Genomic DNA, 13,582 nt, shown 5'->3' with positions numbered 1-13,582 from the left:
TTGTAGCAGCTGACTTAATAAATAATACTCCTACTATATTAATTTGGAAACAAGACAGGGACAATAGAAATCAACATACCCTAATAGAAGACGATTTTCTTTAGTGAACAAGAGATACCTACAACTTTAGCTAGCTTCCCTAAGTATGCAGATATTTGCACCACAGGGAAAACTGATCATACCATGCTAACACTGGAATCAATTTCTATCCACTAGGATGCAATTAGTCCAGTTAATCTAAGAGATTTATTAGAAATGCTTTTTTTCCAAGAGCAGTGCACCGAGTTCAATGGATTGCCTTATTGAGGTTAAATGCAATTCGATCTCCCTACAAATTGCCCCAGGCTTTGTGTACAGCAGCACCAGCTCTCTCATGGCTTAAATTGGGCTTTTGAGCCAGCTTCATGAGCATAGATCTGAGTAATACCCTAGTACTAATTTATCCAGAGCCACGGAGAACTGGGTGATTGCTTTCTGCTCTAGCTTCCCTTATACCTTGGGGACAAAGTTCTATAAGATCTGGAGGTCCACCATGAACTAAAATTGCTACACTCCATGTCTCACTTTTACAGCTGGAAAAGAGTGCTCAGTAGGATGAGCTGGTTCATGAGTCTTAACCAGGTCCCTTGGAACAGCATGCATGGCTGCACATAGAATCATAGACTATCAGGGCTGGAAGGGACCTCAGGAGGTCATCTAGTCAAACCCCTGCTCAAAGCAGGGCCAATCCCCAATTTCTGCCCCAAATCCCTAAATGGCCCCCTCAAGGATTGAACTCACAACCTTGGGTTTAGCAGGCCAATGCTCAAACCACTGAGCTATCCCTCCCCTCATGAAGGATAGTGACAGAAAACAGGCATTAGGACCCTATGCTTCAATTATTAAGGCTGCATTAATGGCATCTTAATGTGATCCAATCTATAATGCATTTAATTACCATCAAATGCACATGAACAGCAGGAGTTAAGTCTCCAGTGGTCCAGAGAGATAACTGGCGCTAGAGATTTCTTAAAGGAAACTAGATTTCTTTCTTAGAAAGTGTAGGGTCATTACCAGAATCTCTCAAACTGATGAAGCACAGATGAGCTAAATATACTGTCAAACTGTACATAGAACGTGTTCCAAACAAAGGATTCCAAATGTTCTTGATTCTTAAAACCAGAATCTGCACATAATTTCTGATGCAAGCAATTACATTTACAACAAATGTAAAGTAATACACACTGGCAGGGAAAATTAAAGCTATTCATATACCTTATGGGGTTCTAAATTAACCATATCAACTCAAGAAATGGACTTGGGAGTCACTGCAGATAGCTGAATAGCGAGCTCCACTCAATGTGCAGTGGAAATCAAAAAAGCAAACAATGTTAGGTTGCATAAAGAATGGGACAGTAAACAATACTGAGAATATTATAATGCCATTATGTAAATCAGTGGTGTGGTCTCATCCGAATAGTGTGTGCAGTACTGGTCACCCCATCTCAAACAGGATATTGTAGAACTAGAGGGAATCCACAGAAAGGCAATAAGAATGACCAAGAGCCTGGAAAAACTCCTTTTCAGTCTTTCTTCACAAAGATTGGGATTGTTGTTACTTTAGAAAGAAGACAAAGAAGGGACATGAGAGAAGTATGTCAAATAATGAATTGTGTAGAAAAGGTGGATTAGGACCTTACTGTTCTGTTTGCTCTGTATCTTAAGACAAGAACAAGGGACGGTAAATGAAATTGAAAAAGGAAAAAAATTTTCCACTGAATGCATCCGATGAAGTGAGCTGTAGCTCATGAAAGCTTATGCTCAAATAAATCTGTTAGTCTCTAAGGTGCCACAAGTCCTCCTTTGCTTTTTTTGAAACAGGAGTGAAATTCAAAACTAATGACAGTGTGTAATTAAATGGTGGAACTCTGCCACATGAAATGGTTGAGGCCAAGAATTTTAAAAGATTCAAAAAGGGACCGGGTGTTTATACAAGTAACAAGAATAATCAGAGTTATAATTAATAATGATAAAAATTTTGTGGAAGGGCTTCAGAGCTTAAGTCAACCTACAACTATTAGAGACCGTGTGTGTGTGTGTGTGTAGGAGGCAGGTGGGAATTACCCCATATGTGCCTACTGCAGGATTCCCACACATTTCTCTGAAGAATCTGGTGCTAGCCACTCCTAGAGATGGGACACTGAGATAGATGGACCATGGGTCTAATCTAGTCTGGCAGATGTTCCTACCCAGAGTTTTATTTTTGCATCTGAAAAACACCCCTACATTCACAGGCACAATAACTCAGTGAAAGTGCTCTGGACTGCTACAACAGGTGATTGCTACTGCAGTCCCAGATTTGCCCTCATTTCCTGGGAATGACGGCACAACAAAGGTAGCCTCAAATAAATGTTCTCTGTTGCTAACTACTGGAAAGGTTGCCAAACAAGTAGCACCACTGAGGAGCTTCTTGGTCAGGACAGTGACCATAATACAAGGACTTGAGGTTGAAGAGAAGAGGGATTTCAAGTGTCAAAAATATTTTCAAAATTGTTCTAAGTAGGTTACACTAAAAAAATAGTATGAATTTGATTGATACTTTGTTATAATTTAATACAGTGAACACAAAACAGTAGACAATTGTTTTATTCTTTTAGGTTACAGCGGCTGTGAGCTATGGAGCTGTAACACACTGGCAGCAGCTGGAGCACCTCTTTCTAATGAGTAGGCCACACTGGATGACAGCCTACTATTGCTATCTGCCAATAGAGTTACTCCTTTAGCTCAGGTGGGGTCTGTACTGTGATATTAAGGGTTCCGGTTTCCAACTCTACTGAAAACCTGCATGTGTATAGGATTGTTCGAGCAGCTCAGTTAATTTGCACCCTGGGTCGCAGGTTTAGTCTTTGTCTAACAGCTTTTCAAGCATTGTTCTTCGTTACAAAGGATCACAAAGCACTTTCTAAACAATACACAGACATCACTCACCAAACACTGAGATGCAGCCACCGCTCAGGTAGAATGAGGCAGGCATTTTGTACCAACAACCTTTTTTTTTTTTTTTAAAAAAAGGAAGGAAAGAGCAAAAAATAACTTCTGAGGTCAGAGAGAAGAGGAGTCAAGCTGTAATTTTGCCAGAAAACAAGAGTTAATGGTTCTATTCTTTCTGGGAGTCCCATTACTAATGAGATAGATGGACGCTGCTATAATATCAGCATCTACTAATCACTGAGAATCATAGAATCATAGAATATCAGGGTTGGAAGGGACCCCAGAAGGTCATCTAGTCCAACCCCCTGCTCGAAGCAGGACCAATTCCCAGTTAAATCATCCCAGCCAGGGCTTTGTCAAGCCTGACCTTAAAAACCTCTAAGGAAGGAGATTCTACCACCTCCCTAGGTAACGCATTCCAGTGTTTCACCACCCTCTTAGTGAAAATTTTTTTCCTAATATCCAATCTAAACCTCCCCCACTGCAACTGAGGATGGTTAGCACAGTTAATGAACTTCACAGCTGTAGCTAAACCATTCCAAATGTGCATGTTTGATGCCAAAGTTGAACCACTGAACTCATGGAAGTTGCTGGGCAGTTACCTAGGGGCAACTTTGCTGAGGTGGCATTTCCAATTTTTGTCTGCAGATGTAGGGAATACTTTCTTCTATGTGACTAGTTCCAATTTCAGAAAGCCATTAGGAGTAGGAAAGCTAAACTTCCTGCTCCAAGAAATGAATACAAAAGCAGCAGATGAAAATATTCCATTCATAGAATCACTATCTACCAAACAGAAAAGGAGTACTTGTGGCACCTTAGAGACTAACCAATTTATTTGAGCATAAGCTTTCGTGAGCTACAGGTCACTGCATCGCATGCATAAAAGTGGAAAATGCAGTGAGGATGTTTTTATGCTGGTACTATTACCAGCAGGAGAATGGGGTGGTGGGAGAGAAAACCTTTTGAAGTGATAAACACCCAATTTTTCATGGTCTGTGTGTATAAAAACATCCTCACTGCATTTTCCACTTTTATGCATCCGATGCAGTAAGCTGTAGCTCACGAAAGCTTATGCTCAAATAAATTGGTTAGTCGCTAAGGTGCCACAAGTACTCCTTTTCTTTCTGCGAATACAGACTAACACGGCTGCTACTCTGAAACCTATCTACCAAACCAAGAGGAATCAGTGAATTATAATAATCTTTTCAGTTCTCCCATTAAGTGAAAGCACTGAGATTTAGAGAATACCAGCATTCCCTTCAGTCAATACTTTAAAACTTGTTTAGTAATATTTAATACTATTTAAGCATAGAATCAAAGGTGGAAAATACTCAAATCATCTAGTCCATCCCAACTTTGACAAAGGAGAATCTCCAGGTTACTCTGTAATGTCCAGAGAAATGAGGCTTTCACAACTTTCCTTGAGAGGCTGCCAAAAGTAGAGGTCAGTAAATTTTTTCTAATCTGTAGCCCAAATTTTCCCTTCCTTAATTTTGCACATTTACTCCCTTATGTCATGCTCAACTGCCCTTTCCCTCCTTGGTGTTCCCAGACAGGTATGTCTTCATCAGCTAAGCAATACCTATTCAGGCTTTAATGTTTCCTTACCACAGAGTCAGTGTCTTCAATCTTTAAAATAATTTTATTTCTTTCCCAAACACCTCTGGTTTGTCTACATCTTTCTGACATTGAAATGCCCAGAAAGGAATATTGTATTCTAGATGCAGTAGAGCTTAACTGTCTGCTCAAAGCTATATGATGTAATGGCATATAATAAAAATGAAATAAAAATGAATCATTTTACAACTGTATCGTATAGCAAGCTCATCTTCAATTTCCTCTCCACTATCATCCTTAGGTCTCCTTTTCCATTACTAATTTTAAAAACATTTCCTATTAAAATGTCTGCACTTTGGTTTAGTCTCCCATAAGATATATTGCTTGCATTCGTCTCTCTCTTTCTATTTTCTGTTCTCACTGATGTTCATGCCACCATGTTTTACTATTATCTGCAAATTTAGATTATGACCAGCATAGAGACAACAGCAGCTTCATTATGACCAGCATAGAGACAAGAAAAGGAGTACTTGTGGCACCTTAGAGACTAACCAATTTATCTGAGCATAAGTTTTCGTGAGCTACAGCTCACTTCATCAGATGCATTCAGTGGAAAATACAGTGAGGAGATTTATATACAAACAGAACATGAAAAAAAATGGGTGTTATCATACACACTGTAAGGAGAGTGATCACTTAAGATGAGCTATTACCAGCAGGAGAGCTGGGGTGGGGGGTAAGAAAACCTTTTGTAGTGATAATCAAGGTGGGCCATTTCCAGCAGTTAACAAGAACGTCTGAGGAACAGTGGGGGGACAACAGTAGCTGATAGCATCAGTTGAAGCTTGTAGAGAATTTTTACAAAGTGGGGAAGATTAATAGATAATGGGCATACACTACTAAAACCCAGGAGAGAGCATAACACTGAACAATTAAGGTAAATCAGAGGCATCTGAAAAGAAATGATAAAGTGACTCAGTTCTGAGTGCCTGTAGACAATGTCTAGAGACACCACTGTGTGCATTAGCATTGTGCCCACATTAATAATAGTGTTGTATCAGTGCATACCTATCAGCTCTGTTCTTCCCACTAATTAATATACAGATGGAAGTGCAGTAAATAGTACCAGTACACACAAGCCCTTTAGTGATAAATCTGTAGAAAAGGCAGCACTGGTACAACCACTCACATACACCTGACCTCTACGCAGTCCAAATCCCAAGGCATACAACCCCCCTATAAACATACTCAGTATGACACCAATATGATAAGTGAGTTCCACAAGTAACTGGAATCCCCTGCCTCTACACTCCACATCAACACCAACAGCTCCTGGAATCCATTCTGCAGGTTCGCAAAGGAGAAAATTAGAGCTGCTTTAAGGGATTTGGCCCAGACCACACCTTTCAAGACGGTCTCACCCACTTTTTCTACAAGCTTCGTGCTAAGCCACAATAGACAGCCCTTTGATCTTCCAGTATCATAAGGTAGGATCTTTTTGATGCAATTTACACTTCAGGAGTATTAGTTAAATGTGCACCAGACTGGGATATCAGGCCCAAGAGCTCTGGGCTGCTGAGCTGCCCCAGTCACTCACTATTCAGACACAATGCAAGCCAAAAAAAAAAAGTTTATTAACCAAACAAACCTTTCATTTTCCTGCCTTGCCCCATTACAAACATTGAAGAATACATGCCTGCATGATAAACTAAAAGGCAAACTCAGTGCTGTGTAAAGTGGCAAGTTAAGACTCTTACACACAAATTCCTTGAGAACTATTTATGCCCCCTCACTAACAGGCAAAGGTGTCTAACTTCGTACAATTTACAAGCCAGAGAGACGAAAGAGGGCGTAAACTAGTGCGTCTCTTGCTTTACTCCTTTTGCAACCCCTTCAAAATATGAGCTACATCAGCTTAAACTAGCTTCCAGCCAGTGGGCCAAATTCAGAGAGTTACAAGCTGATCAAGTGGATGCAAGCCACAAATTAGGCCTTGTCTATATTAAAAATTACACAGATTTAACTAAAAGTGTGTTTTTAAATGGATTTAATTAAACCAGTACAAAACATACCTGTGTGGATGCTTAAATCAATTAAAACAGTTAATAAACTAGATCAGTGTAAGCCAGGTTTAAAAATCGATTTAAGAATGAATCAACTGAGCCAAATCGATTTTAAAACAATGTGTGTATAGATAAGGCATTAATCTAAAAAGGTAGATGGTATTTAAATTGGTGCAACATCCAGTCCCATCCACTTGTAAAAATATTCAAATTTTGTCAGCTTAGACTACCTAATTGTTCTCTTTATTTGGCCCTAAATTTCCACAAGATTTCTTGGTGAAAAGCAAAGATGATTTACATTATAGGAGCGCACACACTTAAAAAATTAAAGTTATTATATAAACACTTTATAAACCCAAGTCTATTTCCTCTTCTCTCACCCTCTGTGATGTTATCGACATGAACTGTGACCGTATAGATCATTGTTGCAACCAAGATCCTGTAGTGGCCCCAAATCTTGTACAAAGGAGGTCAAGTAAGGTGTCTATGAAAAGGTTTTGATTTTCTGGTTATGGTTATGCTATTTGGATGAATGTATCATCTTTGTATTTAAAGTTATAAGTATTGGCTCTATACCGTCTGTATTTCAAACTTGTGCTATGCTTTTGGGTGACATCCCAGACAATTTGGCATCAGCACTGCCTAGCCTGCTTGATGGCCCATTAAGGACCATCAGCTATACAACTGACCCATTGAGAGAAGGCAGATACACCTTGTGACTCAGCAAGGCATGCAGGGACATGCCTATGGAGGGAACTCTAAGGCTTTCAAGCCATGTGCCAGGCAGCTTGCCTTTGAAACAAAGGAAGCACAGGCCACATGGGAAGAGACTATAAAAGGCAGCTGCATCTTCTCCATTTTGTCTTCAATACTGTTTCTTACCTCTGGAGGAACTTTGCTACAAACTGAAGCTCTTAACAATGGACTGAATGACCCATCCAAGCTGTGGATGTACTCCAGAGACTTTACTTAAGCCAGCAGTTTATTCCATCACTGCTACAAGCCTGAACCAAGAACTTTGCCATTACTGTATGTAATTAATTCCATTTAACCAATTTTGGCTAACCCATCTATATTTCTTTCTTTTAATGAATAAACCTTTAGATTTTAGATTTAAAAGGATTGGCAACAGCGTGATCTGTGGGTAAGATCTGACTTGAATATTGACCTGGGTCTGGGGCTTGGTCCTTTGGGATCGGGAGAACCTTTTTTCTTTTACTGGGGTATTGGTTTTCATAACCATCCATCTCCATAAAGAGTGGTGATACAAGGGAACTGGAGTATCTGAGGGAATTGCTTGTACAACTTCTGGTTAGCCAGTGGGGTAAAACCAAAGTCCTCTCTGTTTGGCTGGGTTTGGTATGCCTTAATAGTAAAGCCTTGGGCTGTGACTGCCCTTTTCTAAGCAATTAGTCCTGAATCGATACTCTCAGTAGTGTCCCGCCAAAGGCCACTTCATTACACCCTCCCACCCCCACAAAGTAACAAAACCTAACATGAGATTCTTTGCTAGGTTGCTCAGAAGGGCATCCTTATCGAGGACATCTATACCATAGAATTAATGGATAATCCCTTTCCTGAAAAAGCTAATTCCCAATAGCAGGTGTCACCAAAAAAATAAAGGATGATCTCTTCACTTTGGAGGACAGCCAGGCACTGGCAAAGAGCCAATATGGCAAATATAGTTTCTCCTTTCATTGTAATTTCAAGCAGCTTGCCAACAATTGTACACAAACACCTTTCAGGCAATAAACTGCTACACTTCAGTGTTTTCTTCTCTAGTCTTTCCAAAGTTCTGCCCCACTGGTGAAGCTGGAGAGTAGGAACATTCAACAACAGTGTGAGCAAAAAGGTTGCAAAATGTTCAACACAGAAATCCTTCACCTCAAATGGCACCTTTTTTGTCAGCCCCCTCAGAAAGGGGTATGTCTCAATACAAAAAAAGTGAACTTTTTACATCAAGATACCTACCTTGATGTAAAATCCTAGTGGAGACAAGGAACTATAGTTTTTGCCCTTGCCTGCTTATGTCAAGGTTAACTCCATGCAGGTTGGGGTTGACCTCAACAGTTTACCGAGAAGTAAACTGTCTGTGCCTTGTCTCCAGTGTGATCTCATATTCAGAGAGCTATCGTGATTGAAAACGCAGTGTTTGCAGCACAAATTATTAGACTATGGGTTGAACCAAAATTGGACTGAATTACCTTCTTACCCCTAAAATTTGTCCCTGCACATGAGGGTTGAGGCACATTGGCTGAGTAGCATGGAGAAGTCTGCATTGATGTTGCCTCTAGTTTGAGGTACCGAGTGGATGGGGGACCTGGTTCAAAGACTGTGTAACTGGCACTGTTAAACACTAAATGTACAGTTTTAAAAGGTGTGGTTTATTCCAAATACCTGCACCTCCTGGCTTCAATCACCTATAAAGAATAACTGCTATCCAGAATAATTGCACTTGAAGTATATGAAAGCATGAATGAGCAAATATGAAATTCCCATAAATACAGTACTGTAGTTAATTACTTGCTGTTCCTATTGCTTAGATTGAAATAAGTAGCTCATCTTGTTATTCATATGAGCACGTTCATCATACGTATCAAGGTGCAATACATACACGGTGCAATTTGTGGTATCTAAATAATGCAGCTTTAGCGGATGTCCTTTTATTATGGACTGTCCCTGGACTCTTCTCTCCTATTTTGGCCTTAATATTAACATAGCAACTTTGTAGAATCCATAACATTACATATAAAGCTTACAGGCAACGTGAGGACATCTTTCTTCCTTACTTGGGATTGCATAGGGAAGCATTTTTTTCATAGGTGACAGATACTCTAGAAAACCGGCTCTGACGTTTGTAATATTTCTCTTTTTAGATTTTGTGCTACCAGTTCCTGGAACCAGAAGAAACGTGTACTAGACTCTGCTACGTGGCTTCAGATCAGCAAATCTGTTGTAGCTTGATGTGCCACTCCTGGCACCCTGTGCAGTGTATAGAAAGCTAGCACTAACAACAACTCTGCTATACCCATATTCAGCTATGTCCAATCTAAAGTCTGATGGGTTGAGAAATAAAGAAACCCTTCTTCAGAAACACCACAAAGACCTGCTTTAGTGGGAACTGATGAGGCAAGACACTATCAGAGCGGATATTTACAGCCTATGAGTCGGAGAACACTTCAGTCTCTTTGGTCACTCAATTACAGACCTAAAAGTTGCAATTCTTCAACTTCAAAAACAGACTCCAACAAGAGACTGCTGAATTGGAAGGTTTCAGAGTAACAGCCGTGTTAGTCTGTATTCACAAAAAGAAAAGGAGTACTTGTGGTACCTTAGAGACTAACCAATTTATCTGAGCATAAGCTTTCATGAGCTACAGCTCACTTCATCGGATGCATACCGTGGAAAATACAGAAGATGTTTTTATACACACAGACCATGAATTGGAATTAATTTGCAAACTGGATACAATTAACTTAGGCTTGAATAAAGACTGGGAGTGGATGGGTCATTACACAAAGTAAAACTCTCTCCCCCCTCCCGTTCCTCAGACGTTCTTGTCAACTGCTGGAAATGGCCCACCTTGATTATCACTGCAAAAGGTTTCTCCCCCACCCCCATTCTCCTGCTGGTAACAGCTCACCTTAAGTGATCACTCTCGTTACAGTGTGTATGGTAACACCCATTGTTTCATGTTCTCTATGTATATAAATCTCCCCACTGTATTTTCCACTGAATGCATCCGATAAAGTGAGCTGTAGCTCACGAAAGCTTATGCTCAAATAAATTTGTTAGTCTCTACGGTGCCACAAGTACTCCTTTTCTTTTTGAGTTAAATCAGTGGTTCTCAAAGCGGCGCGGGGCCAAGGGACGTGCTGGCCGCCCTTCCCGCAGCCCCCTTTGGCCCGCAGCCCCCTTTGGCCAGTGGGAGCTGCGATCGGCCGAACCTGCGGACACGGTAGGTAAACAAACCGGTCCGGCCCGCCAGGGGCTTTCCCTGAACAAGCGGCGGACTGGCTTTGAGAACCACTGAGTTAAATCATTCTTCAGTTTGTATGTTTTCTAGGAAACCCACTAACAGGATGATCCACAACACTATTGTTTTAGTCTATGAAATCTCTTCTTCCAAGGACAGTGGTTTTGAATGGTGATGAGCATTTTCCAGCATGTTTCTAGAGCTCAGCTATTTTTCTAACTACCCTGGGAAAACTCAGCAATTATGCCTACTGGTTTAAGCAGCAGAGAGCCAGTAGAACAACAGACATGAAATTGCAAAGTCCAAGAGCATGAAACCTGCAGATAGCCCTCATGTGTCTGAGCAAGTAATTCAAAACATTAGTTGTCTCCATGGCTGGACATCACCAGCACATGCTTTGATCAATACATGTGATCCAAGCAAGTCAATCATTAATATAACACAATCAGCCACATCCATTTTTATATTACTGTGGTCATATGATCAGTTCAGGCAAGTCCAAAAAAATTGCATGACTGTAGACTAGCAATTCCTTATTCAAACAGTAAATGTACCACCACCAAGAAGGTGGGAAACTGTTGGGCAAATGGATCAGGATATTATAAAGAAACTTACCAGTAAAATAAGATCTCAGTGAATGAAAACCCTGCTAGGCCTGACTTTGGAAATTTAGGATTTCACCTGCCTAAAGGAATGAAAGGATCCCTGCCTTGCGGTCATTAAGTCTCAGTCTGCATATGGAGGGCTGCGTATGGAGGCTGCAGACAGGGCTGCATATGGAGAATAAACTGCTCTTCATCTTCCTTCAGGGCACTAATTTCTGCAAGTTATTTACTTTAAATGTTCGGTATTTGGGGAACTTTAACATTTCCTAAAGCTTGTTGTTTTTTTTTTAGTTTGTTAGTTTTCTGCCCTAGGTTATGAACCAGTGTGACACTCTGTACCTCAAATAGCACCCTGCAACCCCATGTTCACCAGAGTGATATGATTAGGATATACTTTGTGCAGGTACCATTTCAGAGGTCATGATCTGTTGAACATTACTATCCTATTGAATTATACGTGTGACTGTTGTATTTGAAGTTATCAAGTTTTGCTGTGTGTGTGTTATTGAAATATGCTGTGCATCTGGGAGATGCCCACAGCTGGCCTTTTGGTGGCAAAAAAGGAGCAACTAACATCCCCTTACACACAACTAGATATTGTGCAAAATGTTTATCAGTGAAACAGTCCTGAAATATCACTGCCAGTACTTAATTGGTAACTCATCATTTGAATCAGCCTCTATTAAATATAAACTCACAGGGTGTTTTGAAGACACACTGTTATAACCGAGGAGCTAGGAATCAAACCCATAAACTTCAAACCTACCATCTGAAGTTAGAGGCTTTCAGGTTAATTATTGGAGCCTGGGATTATTTTTAGTCCCACTTTGTGTGCGCAGTTGCAGAATCAATATGGAGTTTTTACTGGATTTAAAACAAATATGTTAAAAAATTAACAAGCACACATCAATGTTGTTTACACAAGCAGTTCCCATAATCTACAGGATAATGGAAATTTTAATCCAACAGCAAACAGTCCGCTGCATTAAACCCCAGTCACACGAATAAAAAACAGAGATAGGTATTTCAAATTTAAATCCATGCTTGTCACTTGTGTTTCCAAAACAACCACTCAGTAACCACTAACAATTCAGCTTGCTTATGGTGTCAACATCCATGCCAACTGATAGAGGCAGCAGCCAGCACTGCCTGAGCCTATGTCTTCCAGATACCACAGAGGCTCCCCAACCTTCCCTATCTTTCCCCAGCTACTCAAAGTTTCCCCACCCCTTGCCCAACTAAAACCTCCAGCCCTCTGTCCTACTATCTGAGACTAAAGGCCTTTCTTCAGTCCCCTTCCACTCTCCCCAATAGCTGAGTGCATCCCACTTTTCAGCATCTTCCTGTGCCCCCTGTATACCATGGCACTAGCCACACTGCCATCCCAAGCAGCACCTCTAAACCCACTGAACCCCACTGCTACACCCCAACCCCTGTGCACTTAGATGCACCCCCCGTCTGCTCACACACCCCAAGCTGTACCCCAACTCCCATAATGCATTTCACTACTCCCACAGGGTGCACCCCTGCCCCATACAGGACCCCCAACCCCATAACACTCATGTCACATCCCTCCTACTCCTTAATACTACACCCCATCCCATCAACCCCACTGCTCCCCCACGCTCCAACTCCACCCCATCACAACCCCCTATGCTACACCACAGAAGCGATGCTACACCCCACTACTCCCCCGCCCAATCACAGCCCTCCATGGTACCGTATAGCCCCCAATGCTGCACCCCACCCACATCACAGCCCACCATGGTACCCCATAGCCCCAAATGCTGGCCCCACTGCTCTCCCACCCCATCACAGCCCTCCATGGTACCCCATAGTTCCCAATGCTGCACCCCCCCAGCCTGGGCCGGGAGTAGCTAGCCACCTCCCGGCCCGCTCCTCAACCCTTCCTGGAGGCTGAGCCCCGCCACGCTCCCTTACCCTACCCGGCCCGGCCCAACCCTGCGCCGCCTCCGCCGCCTGCTCGGGTATCAGCCGCTCCCCACGGCCTAACAAGCCGGCGCAGGCGCACACGCGAGCTCCCACTTAGCGCCAAGGCGCAGGAGCCAGACACGATCGCCTTCCACCCTCAAGACGATACAGCAGGCGCATGCGCAAGGGGATGAACTGCTTTCCCTCCGCCTTGGGCGGGCCGCCACTAGGAATATTTTGCCTATGCGCAGTAGCGGCAGGAGCAAGGTGCGAGTGTGAGCCTAGGGCTATACACAGAGAGGGCCCCCGTGACCCCCCCCACGCTGACCCCCATGCTCACCCAAGGCTCTGAGTCCTAGGGTCGGGTTGGTGCTGTCCTCCCAGCTCCAAGGGCCCTGGGGAGTGAGAAATGTCTCCCGTGGAGCTGGACAAAACGTGCTCCACTGCGGAGCGAGAGGTTGGCCTCAGGGCCAGGGAGC

General features: G+C 42.3%; 1 protein-coding gene across 3 annotated transcripts in view; it reads right to left on the bottom strand.

The window, feature by feature from the left end:
- The window catches only part of TBC1D24 (TBC1 domain family member 24), a 63,814-nt gene extending 50,555 nt beyond the window's left edge, over positions 1-13,259 (bottom strand). The window contains exon 1 of one of the 3 annotated variants that reach the window (XM_084640911.1): positions 13,118-13,259. The gene's annotated coding sequence lies outside the window, so the exon portion shown is untranslated. Of the gene's footprint in view, positions 1-13,112 lie in introns of all 3 variants that reach the window. The other 2 variants (XM_084640910.1, XM_084640908.1) reach the window with 2 other exon arrangements.
- Between the last annotated feature and the right edge of the window lie 323 nt (positions 13,260-13,582).

The sequence above is a fragment of the Lepidochelys olivacea genome (assembly GCF_965140295.1).
Source record: "Lepidochelys olivacea isolate rLepOli2 genome assembly, chromosome: 10".
Lineage (NCBI taxonomy): Eukaryota > Metazoa > Chordata > Testudines > Cheloniidae > Lepidochelys > Lepidochelys olivacea.
Note: the sequence above shows the minus strand (reverse complement) of the source record. Positions and strands in the feature narration are given on the sequence as shown.